Source organism: Triticum aestivum, chromosome 7A (genome assembly GCF_018294505.1).
Source record: "Triticum aestivum cultivar Chinese Spring chromosome 7A, IWGSC CS RefSeq v2.1, whole genome shotgun sequence".
Classification (NCBI taxonomy): Eukaryota; Viridiplantae; Streptophyta; class Magnoliopsida; order Poales; family Poaceae; genus Triticum; species Triticum aestivum.
This window is the reverse complement of record NC_057812.1, coordinates 102,851,352-102,864,006: the sequence shown is the minus strand read 5'-3', so window position 1 is coordinate 102,864,006 and position 12,655 is coordinate 102,851,352. Positions and strand designations below refer to the sequence as shown.

Sequence of the window (12,655 nt, the reverse complement as noted above, 5' to 3'; positions counted from 1 at the left end):
ATTTTTTATTGTGGTACAGGAAAAGATATCGCTTTTTTCTACGGTGCAGGAACAAAATGCCACTATACATGGTAAATAAACCGTGACAGTGGATTTGGAAAACCAGCGGCGCTCTAAACCCACAAGTGTATTCCCCCGAGCATCTATAAAAGGCCGCTGACCTTATAGAAAAAGAATTATTCACCGGCACCTAAAAGAGATTTCCTTCCTGTAGAATACTTTACAATACTTTCAGGATGGCTGGAGAGGTTGGCAAGTGGGTTAGCTTCTTCAAAAATTCTTGGGTTTTAATCCCACTGGTATGAAACACCACTTCATGTACATGGCTTCTTTTTATGAAACTCATGGCTGTTTTTATTTCTTGATCGTTTTCCCTTGCATTTCCAGTGGCTTACCGGACTGAGAAGCAGATCCATATGGTTTATATGCTTGTACATCCATCGATTTGTGTACGGTGTTCAAAAGCAGATCTACTAATTTTCTATCTTGTAATTGAACTTCGGTTCCGTACATTATAGATACCATCCTAAATTTGTAAAGTAGGCGTAGACTTGAAAAGTATATCTAACAGGTTCTCATCTTTGATGCCTCAGTTCGTATAATACATATATCCTCGCACACGTGTCAGATGTATGCTATCTATTTTCTTAGATAGTGATGAAAACTAGATCTATAAAGTTTTCATCTTGTAATTAAGATGAGAGTGCCTAGGACTCATCTAGATGAGATATAATTTGGTCTCATTCACCTGAAAACAAAAACAGATAAAAATAGTACTACAAACCACATCAGCACACACGCATCTTATAGTATCAATCCAATGGCTATAAAAGTGAATGAGACATAACTAAAACTTAGCTAGATGAGTTCTAGCAAAGCCGAATTAAGATTGCTCTCTGTACAGTACGGACATCTCCCACGTGTGTTTTAGGCGTCGAATAAAAAAGTAAATAGTTTTCTTCTTGTGATTAGGAATTTGTTCCGTACAATATAGATATCCTTCCACGTGTGTAAGTCGTGGACTTCAAAGTAATTCTACATAGTTTTCATCATTATATAGCTATACTTATGCTCCATACAACACGGATATCCCCACATGTGTGAGGCAAAGCCCACTATTGACATAACTATCAGAAGAACTCTCTTTTGTCGTATGCTCATATGTCGCTCTTCATGTCGTTGTATTAGACATATCGATGGAATCTCACGACAAATGTTGTCGTTAGGTGAGCGTAAAGACCCCGAATATTGCCTTACCACTTGCATCTATTAGTGGAATATCACGACAAACGATACCGCTGGATTATTAGAAATGCTCGGAATCTTGAGTTATTGCTTACATGCCGATGGATTGACACAACGAATATCGATGGAACGTCACGACAAATGTTACCGTTAGATGAGTTCAAACACGTTGTGGCGAAAAGACATTTTAAATTAATAACTATGCATTATTTTATTTTACTTTTTACTCATTGGGAGTGTGTTTGATGTAAGGCAGATTATTGTTCATGGAGTGATAGTGGTTACGGTGGTTCTCGCGTACTCTTCCGTCTCCTCCCATATAAATGATGCCGCGTGCAGCGCCGCCACGAACGCCGTGGAGGTGTCGCTGGTGCACATTGCCGCTGGCATGCAGTCTCTCATGAAAGCCAACCACTCCGCGCCATCGTCGTGCAGTCTTTGCAGATCCCTAGCAACAAATCATCTTATTTTCGACACGTAATTTACCGAGCATCTCTATGGTTTAACTGTGCCTTCTTCTTTTTTGCACGTATGTGCACTTCCTTTTTGAACCACAATTACGTATGATCTTATTTGATTTGCTGTATAAATATGCGCATTGATATGTATATATACGCATGTACATACACAGACAAATAAGTATCTTTTTTGCATGTATATTAATTCTATGTATATGGGAGAAATATGGCACGTCCAAATACATTCAATTTCACCACTGAATAACTCATGTACATATATGCTTCTGTGTTGACCTGACAGGTGGGACCACGGATGTTCATGGCGTTGGCCATGCAGCCGCAGGTGGCCGAGATGTCATACACCAGCGTGAACGGCACCACGTTGACATACTACCGCACCGAGAACGGTCAGGAGACAGCGAAGCTCGTGAGCCAACGCGACAAATGCTACACCGAGCAGGCGGTTGATCCGGTGACCGGCCGTCTCACCGGCCGGCCCGTCCCAGCGACGAGGCCGGAGCACCTGCCCAACGCGACACAGCTCCTCGCCGCCGCCAACAGGGGCTCGCCCGCGGCGCTTCGGGCCGGGTGGGTCCACTCCAGCGTCCAGGTGATGGTCTTCTCCGCGCCGGTCGGGCAGACCGCCGTGGTCTCCGCCGCCGTCCCCGTCGACGTGCTGACGATCACCACGGCCGATCCGGCCGCGGGCACTTACTATGCGATCACCGACAAGCGCAGCGGCGCGGCGACGGTTTATAAGCCTTTGGTGGGTGGGAGGCCCGGCCACGACGCGGAGCTGATGAAGACCTTGTTCTCGGATACCAACTGCACCGCGTCCGCCATTAACAAGCCCGATATCGTGCTCCACAGCGTCGGGTCGGACCAAGTTGCGTGCACGAGCTTCGACCTCTCCGGAGTGAACCTGGTAACACCCTGTCCATCTAGCATCGATCACAAGCCATCATCCATATATATAACACATATAAGTACTAAATTTAAGCTTATAATTAACTAATGACACCACATCATATAACGTGCATAAGGTGGCAAGTATCTGCGAGATATTCACAGCAAATGTCATCAACTTCTCAAGATGAAAAGGTTACGTAAAAGCACAAAAGTTTCCAAATCAACGGCCCGATCGAAGTGATTCGCCTATTCGGCTATTTCCATCCCAGATCCGAAGATTATCCTCTGGATGAATTTTTTTTCCTTCGTAGTAGTAGCACACATATGTATGTCTAAAAATTTGATCGGGCGACATCGTACAAACAATAATCTACGGTTGTATTTCTTCTTGTTATCCAGCGAGTCTGGCTAGTGCTCAGCGAGTGGAGCGGGGCAACCAAGGTCCGACGGATCGGGGTGGCCGTCCTATGCATCATGTGTGCAGTCACGATAGTGGCAATGGTAGTGTGCTTCCTCATGGCACGCGTAATTGTGGAAGGTCAGGGTGCGGGAGGTCGCGCTGGAGGCCGAGCTAGTGCAACAGAAGGAAGCGCTCCAGCAAACGGAGCGCAAGAGCATGAACAAGAGCAATGCCTTTGCCCGCGCTAGCCACGACATCCGCTCCTCGCTCGCTGCTGTCGCCGGACTCATCGAAATCTCCCGGTCGGAGACCCGCGGCAACACCAACCTCATATATAACCTCAACCAGATGGATGTCGGCACCAATAAGCTCTTCGGTTAGTCCGCAACCATGGCCCTACTTACCATCCACACATATCATTCCCATGTATAGGACTATTTAGTACTAGATCCTGACCATAGCATTATAATTTGCTTATTGTAAAAGCGAAGTTTCCTCAAATAATTTGTTACAATTTTAGGTGCAGAAGTGTCCAAGAGCTCAGTTCTACGTTTTAAATATAACATTTGCTTATAATTTCTAGAATACTCAAGAAATCATTCTCTGTTTGGTAAAGGATTAATATTGTATTTGCAAAAAAAATTAATATTTTGTTTCTAAAAATATTTAAATATAGGATAGTTGAAATGGAGCTATCACATATCATTATCTTAGCGGCCAGTAAACACACCTTGTTCTAATACTTTTCTTATTGTCTATTTTTTGGTTAGGAAAATATTTTGCTGCATTTATGCACCATGTTATCGTGCCTTTTGTTTATGCATAAGCGACAAATTTATTATTTGTTGACTTATCATCCATATATATATATATATATATATATATATATACATGTCTATGTTACTTTCAGATATTCTTAACACGATACTGGACATGGGCAAGTTGGAGTCCGGGAAGATACAGCTAGAAGAGGTAGAGTTCAGGATGGCAGATGTCCTCGAGGAATCCATGGACCTGGCGAATGTCGTTGGGATGTCAAGAGGTGTCGAGGTGATCTAGGACCCTTGCGACTTCTCCGTGCTCCGGTGCACCGCCGCTGTCGGTGACTGTAAGCGTGTCAAGCAGATCCTTGACAACCTTCTCGGCAACGCCATCAAGTTCACGCATGAAGGCCATGTCATGCTCCGTGCATGGGCCAACCGCCCCGTCATAAGGGGCTCCATGATCAGCACCCCGTCGAAGTTCGCCCCCCGCCGTCGCGCCGGTGGGGTCCTCGGTTGGCTGCTTGGAATAAGTGAGAATTGTGCCGAACAGAATGGCGGCTTGTCCTTGAAAATTGATCCCGATTCGGTTGAGTTTTATTTTGAGGTTGTTGACACTGGTGTGGGGATACCCGAAGAGAAGAGGGAGTCTGTGTTTGAGAACTACGTTCAAGTGAAGAATGGGCATGGTGGCACCGGGCTAGGACTTGGAATTGTGCAATCATTTGTAAGTGATCTCATCTTTTTCTGTGCATATTAAAATGCTCTCAAGCGCGTCAATGTATTTCTTTTTTACGCTTTTGAATTGCCACTTCCTAAACTTTTTTCTAAATTTACAAACTCCAAAGTCTAAAAGTATATCAATTGGAGGTTATATATAAATTAAGAGTGACTTGAGATGAAGATGGCTATATGTTAATCCAGATGCGTAGAATTTTGATTGGATTTAAGACAAATTCATGCAACTTTGCTTGTTGCACTTGACACTCTAAAAAAAGTTCGTGACTCTTTATCTTTGAAAACTATATTGTTCACTCATGTGTCTGTTATTTCTTATTTACTTATGATTTTCTTTGTTGTTTTTATTGGTATATATAGGTTCGTCTGATGGGAGGGGAGATAAGCATCAGGGACAAGGAGCCAGGAGAAGCGGGAACGTGCTTTGGATTCAACGTGTTCCTGAAGGCCAGCAAGAGTCCAGAGGTTGAAGACAACCTCGAGGAAGGGAGGGCAGCGCCTTCTCTGTTCAGGGAGCCCGCCTGCTTCAAGGGCGGACACTGCGTCCTCCTCGTCCACGTCGAAGAGACCCGCCGGATCCTGCATGCATGGATGGAGAGCGTCGGGATGAAGATCTGGCCCGTCTCGTGCGCCGAGCTCCTCGCCCCGGCCATCGACAAGGTGTGCTCTGCCTTCAGCGGCTCGCCGTCAAGGCCGACGTCGATGTCATCGCTGCACAGCGCTGGAGGCAACGACTTGGACGACACCATAGAACGCTGCCTCGTCTCAAAGGAGATGGCCAGCCACCTGCAGAGCAGCAGGGGCACGGGCGGCAACCACGGCGGGCACCTCCACGCCTTCAGCCTGCTCATCGTCGTCGACGTCTCCGCTGGGAGGCTCCACGAGGCCGCCCGCGAGGCGGCGAGCTTGGCGAGGACCAAGCTCCAGGCGTCGTGCAAGGTCGTCTGCCTGACAGACCTCAAGACCCCCTCCGAGGATTTGAGGAGGTTCAAGGAGGCGAGCAGCTTCGACCTCGAGCTGCGCAAGCCCATCCACGGCTCCCGACTGCACAAGCTCCTCCAGGTCATGAGAGACCTCCAGGCATCCCCTTTCGAGCACCTACATCCATATCAGTTCGAGATGTCGGCGGCAGATCAGACCACTGCGTCAGCGTCCGAAATCACGCTCGCAGTGCCCGTGGGACCAGCCAATGTTGGAGACTGCAAGCCACTGGAGGGGATGCGCGTGTTGCTGGTGGACGACACCATGCTTCTGCAAAGAATCCACGGGCAGATGTTGAGCGATCTCGGAGCAGCCGTGGAGATTGCAGGCGATGGCTCCGTGGCTCTTGCCATGTTCACAGAAGTTCTTCGGAACGCCTTGCCCTATGACGTGGTCCTCATGGATTGCCAGGTACACAAATTTCTCCAGCAACACCATGCCAAGCATCGGTCCATTTCTCCTCAATTTGTTTCAGATGATGCGATTTAATAATTTCTGACATTGCTGGCAATTGTATGTTCTTCGTTTAAGATGCCGGTGATGAATGGCTATGAGGCGACGAGGCGCATCCGCGAGGAAGAAATCCGCCACGGCGTCTGCACCCCGATCATCGCACTGACTGCGAATTCCGCAGAGGAAGGGCTGCAGGAGGCCGTCGAAGCTGGAATGGATCTTCACCTGACAAAGCAGATACCAAAGCCGAAGATCGCAGGGGTTGTTCTTGAGCTCTGCAAACAAGACAAGAACTGACGATGTTCTGTTCTCGCGAGGATACTTAATTATTTATCACCCATGCATATGGGAATAGTGTTAGTAATCAAGATCCTGCTCCTGCTATTTTTAACTACTGCTGTAGGTAGTGTGGTCAATAGACAGACAACTCAGCAGCCGAGCAGAAGGTTAAGCAATAACAGCATGCCAAAATTACATTGTAATTCTGTGACATTGTGTGAAATGGTTTATGTTATGCAACTTTGTGATTGCTTTTTCTGTTTAAACAAACGGGTGGTCACAGAATTACAAATATAAATCATTCAAAGCAGAAATTCCGTATTGGATCCCGAAATACAAATTAAATGAGCTCCCATCACATAGTCGGACTGACAAGAATGGTGACCGCCACACACATAGAAGTTATAAATCCTATTCCAAGTCTGAAGAGACCCCTATAGTGCGATCCATGTTGGTTTTTTATGTTTCCTTTTCTTTCTTTCTTTCTTTCTTTCTTTTGTTTGGTTTTCTTATTTTCTTAATTCGTATGTCTCTCTCCTTTCTTTCAAATTTTCAAAATCATCGTTGATGTTCACTTTAGAAAAAACATACTTATTTTTCTCTTATTTCTAGAGCAAATAGAAGAACCATTTGTAAGTATATGAACTTATATCTTGTTGCATAAACAACTTCTTAAAATACTTGAACTCTTGTTTGGAGGTAAAACATGAACATTTTTTCTAAAATCTATGAAATTTTTCTAAATAAAAATACATAAACTTTTTAATACATAAATAAATATGTATGTATGTATTACTGAAAAAACAAGATGAAGATTATTTTTAATGCATACACGCATTTCTATTTTGTATGTCGACATTTTTTATTTTTCTTACCTTCTACTATTATTTTAATCATTTATTGTATAGCGACGAAGAAAGCCGCTATGGCGTCCACACCCCGATCATCGCGCTGACCGCGAATTCCACGGACGAGGGTCTGCATGAGGCCATCGAAGCTGGGATGGTTCTTCACTTGACAAAGCCGATACCCAAGCCGAAGATCGCAGGGGTTGTTCTTGAGCTATGCAAACAAGACAAGAACTAATGATGTTCCTGTTGGGAAATGTACCATGCAATTTCAATAAAATTCCTATGCACACGCAAGATTTATCCATGGAGATGCATAGCTACGAGAGGGGGAGAGCATCCTCATACCCTTGAAAATTGCAAAGCAGAAGCGTTTATCTATGCGGTTGATGTAGTCGTACACCTTCATGATCCGTCCTGATCAAGTACCGAACGTATGACACCTCCTCGTTCAGCACACGTTCATATCGATGATGTCCACGCCTTCTTGATCCAGCAAGACAGGAGAAGTAGTAGATGAGTTCCGACTGCACGACGGCATGGTGACGGTGTTGGTGAAGAACAATCTCCGCAGGGCTTCGCCAAGCACTACGGAAACTATGACAGATGATAAACTAGAGGGGGTAGCGTTGCCGGCACACGGCTTGGTGATACTTGATGTGTTCCAGGTGCTAGCCCTGCCCCTCTATTTATATGTTGAGCCCTGGGGTCGAAACTTGGAGTAAAAGCCTCCTCAAAGTCGGTTTTGCCCGCAAGGAAGAGTCCTTCCCGGTCTTTCAGGACCAGACGCCACGGTCCTTGGCGCCTGGCCCAGACGCCATGGGCCTTGGCGTCTGGCCCAGGGTCTCCGGCGTTTGCCCCCCTGGCCTCCGCAAAACTCCTTTTGCACCAACCTAAAGCCCCGTGGGCTTCACCCCTTGGACGAACCATATCATCCTATATATAAATCTTTACCTCCGGACCATTCCGAAGCTCCTCGTCATGTCCGTGATCTCATCCGGGACTCCGTACAATTTTCGGTCACCAACATACATAACTCATATAGTACTATATCGTCAACGAACGTTAAGTGTGCGGACCCTACGGGTTCGAGAACTATGTAGACATGACCGAGACACCTCTCTGGTCAATAAGCAATAGCGGAACCTGGATGCCCATATTGGCTCCTACATATTCTACGAAGATCTTTATCGGTCGAACCTTATGACAACATACGTAACTCCCTTTGTCTATCAGTATGTTACTTGCCCGAGATTCGATCGTCGGTATCTTCATACCTAGTACAATCTCGTTGCTGGCAAGTCTCTTTACTCGCTCTATAATACATCATCCCGCAACTAACTCATTAGTTACTTGCAAGGCTTCTTATGTTGTGCATTACCGAGAGGGCCCAGAGATACCTCTCCGATACTCGAAGTGACAAATCCCAATCTCGATTCACGCCAACCCAACAATACACCTTCGGAGATACCTGTAGAGCATATTTACAATAACCCAGTTACGTTGTGACATTTGATAGCACACAAGGCATCCTCCAGTATCCAGGAGTTGCATGATCTCATAGTCAAAGGAATATGTATTTGACATACATGAAAGCAATAGCAATATAACTGAATGATCAACATGCTAAGCTAACGGATGTGTCTTGTCCACCACATCATTCTCCTAATGATGTGATCCTGTTATCAAATGACAACTCATGTCCATGGTTAGGAAACCTTAACCATCTTTGATCAATGAGCTAGTCAAGTAGAGGCTCACTAGGGACTCAGTGTTTTGTCTATGTATTCACACGTGTATTAAGGTTTCTGGTCAACACAATTCTAGCATGAATAATAAACATTTATCATGAATAAGGAAATATAAAATAACAACTTTATTATTGCCTCTAGGGAATATTACCTTCAGTCTCCCACTTGCACTAGAATCAATAATCTAGTTCACATCGCCATGTGATTAACACCAATAGTTCACATCGCCATGTGAATAACACCCACAGTTCACATCGCCATGTGACTAACACCCAAAGGGTTTACTAGAGTCAATAATCTATAATCCAGTTCACATCGCCATGTGATTAACACTTCAAAGAGTACTAAGGTGTGATCATGTTTTGCTTGTTTGAGAGGTTTAGTCAACGGGTGTGCCACATTCAGATCCATATGTATTTTGCAAATTTCTATGTCTACAATGCTCCATACGGAGCTACTCTAGCTAATTGCTCCCACTTTCAATATGTATCCAGATTGAGACTCAGAGTCGTCCAGATCAGTGTCAAAGCTTGCATCGACTTAACCCTTTATGATGAACTCTTTGTCACCTCCATAACCGAGAAATATATCCTTATTCCACTAAGGATAATTTTGACCGCTGTCCAGTGATCCATTTCTGGATCACTATTGTACCCCCTTGCCAGACACGTGGCAAGGCAGACATTTGGTCTGGTACACAGCTTGTCATGTGATGTCACTTGAAGCTATGTCGGTATTTCCCCAAAGAGGAAGGGATGATGCAGCACAGCGGGGGTAGGTATTTCCCTCAGATATGAAACTAAGATTATCGAACTAGTAGGAGAACCAAGCAACACAACATAAACAGCCCCTGCACACAAATAACAACCACTCGCAACCCGGCATGTTAAAGGGGTTGTCAATCCCTTTCGGATAACGGCGCCAGAAATGGTGCACGGATGGGAGAAAGTTGTAATAGATTGAATAAATAGATCACAAATAAAATAAAGTGTAGCAAAGTATTTTTGGGTTTTTGGATTAATAGATCTGAAAATAAATGCAAGAGAAAAGTAGATCGCAAAGGTAAATATATGAGAAAGAAGACCCGAGGGCCATAAGTTTCACTAGTGGCTTCTCTCGAGAAAAATAGCAAAGCGGTGGGTGAACAAATTACTGTTGGGAAATTGATAGAACTCCAAATAATTATGACGATATCCAGGCAATGATCATTATATAGGCATCACGTCCAAGATTAGTAGACCAACTCCTGCATCTACTACTATTACTCCACACATCGACCGCTATCCAGCATGCATCTAGTGTATTAAGTTCATGGAGAAATAGAGTAATGCAATAAGAACGATGACATGATGTAGACAAGATCTATCTATGTAGAGATAGACCCCATTGTTTTATCCTTAGTAGCAATGATACATACGTGTCATTTCCCTTTTTGTCACTGGGATCAAGCATCGTAAGATCGAACCCACTACAAAGCACCTCTTCCCATTGCAAGATAAATATATTAAGTTGGCCAAACAAAACCCAAATATCGGAGAAGAAATACATGGCTATAAGCAATCATGCATAAAAGAGATCAAAGAAACTCAAATGCTTTCATGGATATAAAAAGATAGATCTGATCATAAACTCAAAGTTCATCGATCCCAACAAACACACCGCAAAAGAGTTACATCATATGTGTCGGGGGTTGGGTGCGACATATGCCAATGGATGGCTTATCATGGTGGGAGCGAGTAGAACGTCGCCGGTGCCTGGAGGCGGGATGAGGCGTAGACACGTACGCCGGCGAACTTTACCCAGGTTCGGGGCTCTCCAAGGAGATAACACCCCTAGTCTTGCTCTGCGGGGTCTCCGCATGATCACTAAGGCACAAGTGAGTACAATGGTGCTCCTCGAGCAGTATGCTAGAGATGGGAGAAGGCAAGGCTTGCTCTCTCATCTCCTAGGTATGAATCTAGTCCTAACAGGGTGCAAACCCTTTGCATGGGTGCCCTGGGGGGTTTATATAGGCCTACCCCCCAGGGGTACAATGGTAATCCGGCCGGGTGTAGGGCCCGGCTATCAGTCTCTCTGGTCGCCGGCCTCTCCCCCGACTGCGGGGCCCGCCACCTAGTCTGGTATAGAGCCGATAGGCCGCCTTCGCCGCTCGCGGGCCCTGTCGGCTACGGATTACTGTGACTGTGTTGCTAATGACGCATGCTTGGTCGGGGAGGTGTGGCTACAGTCCCGCCGCCTGGTGGGAGATCACTGTAGCCACTCCGCATATTATCTGGTTAATGGTGCGTGGATCTCCGAGGAGGGACCGGGCCGGCTGTTGGGAGCCGGCCTCCCTCGGGTCTGACTGGCGTAGCTACCGCCGTCTTCCGGGCTCTCGCTGACCGGTAGGGCCCGCCGTCCTTGGGCCGTACCGACAGGCGGTCGTGGGAACAGGGCTTTGCCTGTCAGGAGTGACGTCAAGGGCAAAATGGCAACAGTGCCGCGCCGAGGGGACATCTCCGCTGGTATGAGGCACTGTGGCCATGCTCGGCCCCAGATTCGGGGGGGGGGATGGGCTACACTGTTGCCTCACCCTGTCCTGTCTTCTTTAACAAGGGTGCAGACTTTGAGCGCACCGTGAGCCGACTGCCGGGAGTCGGCCTCTCTGGAGGCCGCCTACCAGTAGTCGGCCTGTCTTGGAGCCGCCTTCCTAAGCTTGGCCACCTTCTGGCAGTCGGCCGCTCAGCTAGCCGGCCACCAGAAGGCGGCACTTCATCTTGACGTTTTGAGGGGCGCAGTCGGCCCGATGTCTTGAAAGATTCTAGGACTCGGGTTAGGCTACCCGTGGCCCATTACTTCGACGGTAGTCCCCGAAGCTGGTGAAGGGCCATGGTTGATGTGCCAAGGAGCCTCAACAGTTTCCTCCTCCGGGTACTCTGAAAGAAACCTTGTGCGACTCCCGGGACGCCGGCTAGCGGGAGTCGGATACGTCCAGTCAGATCTTCCTGGAATTTCGAATGCATCGGCGGGAACCAGATGGCGTGCTGGCTAAGCCTCTCGATCAGCCGCCTATAGTGGGCACGCCACATGGTGCCAGCCGGTCGGGCCAGCCTGTGAGCCCACGCGCGCGATGGGACTCTTCAGCAGGACGGGCCCACCACCATCGGGCCTCGGCACGCGAGCGGATCCACTGCGGCCGAGGTGGGCGGTTTCGTTTGCCCGTGGAGTTACTGCGCACAGTAATTTTGCATGATAAAGGTGGGGATGTGGGTTCGTGGGCACAGTTAATCCCACGATCCCACGCCCACCCCCTCGGTTTCATAGCCCGCAGGCTATAAGTAGGGGAGGATAGAGAGCGGCGAAGCACGCGCGCCCCTCTACCCCGCCATTGCCTCCTTCTTCTTCCTTTCGCTGCAGCGCCCCCCGAGCTACGCCGGAGTGCTGCTGCAGTTCGTCTTCGTTGAGCTCGTTCGCCCGAGCCTCCTTGCTCTGCCCCACTCTCAGCTTCCTCGCCATGCCCTTCTTTGTCGGGCTCTCCATGGCGCGCGAGCGAGGAGGAGACTGGGACGAATCCAACGTCAACGAGGATCACATAACTTTCCTCCACGAGACGTGGCGTCTCCCCGGCACAGACCACGTGAAGGCGCGCGTGCCGCCGGAGGGAGAAATCTCACCGGCGGCGGGTGAGAGCGAGCGGGTCGTCTTCCGCTCGCACTTCATCCAGGGCTTCGGCCTGCCGGCGAGCGACTTCCTTCGCTCATTCCTCGAGTTCTACCAGCTCTAGCCCCATCACATCACGCCCAACACCGTGATGCTCCTGGCCGCCTTCGTCATGATGTGCGAAGGATACCTC

At 47.5% G+C, this 12,655-nt stretch overlaps 1 pseudogene; it reads left to right on the top strand.

Annotated features, from left to right (window-relative positions):
• The first annotated feature begins 236 nt into the window (after positions 1 to 236).
• LOC123151029 (probable histidine kinase 2) lies at positions 237 to 6,242 on the top strand (annotated as a pseudogene).
• Positions 6,243 to 12,655: the final 6,413 nt, after the last annotated feature.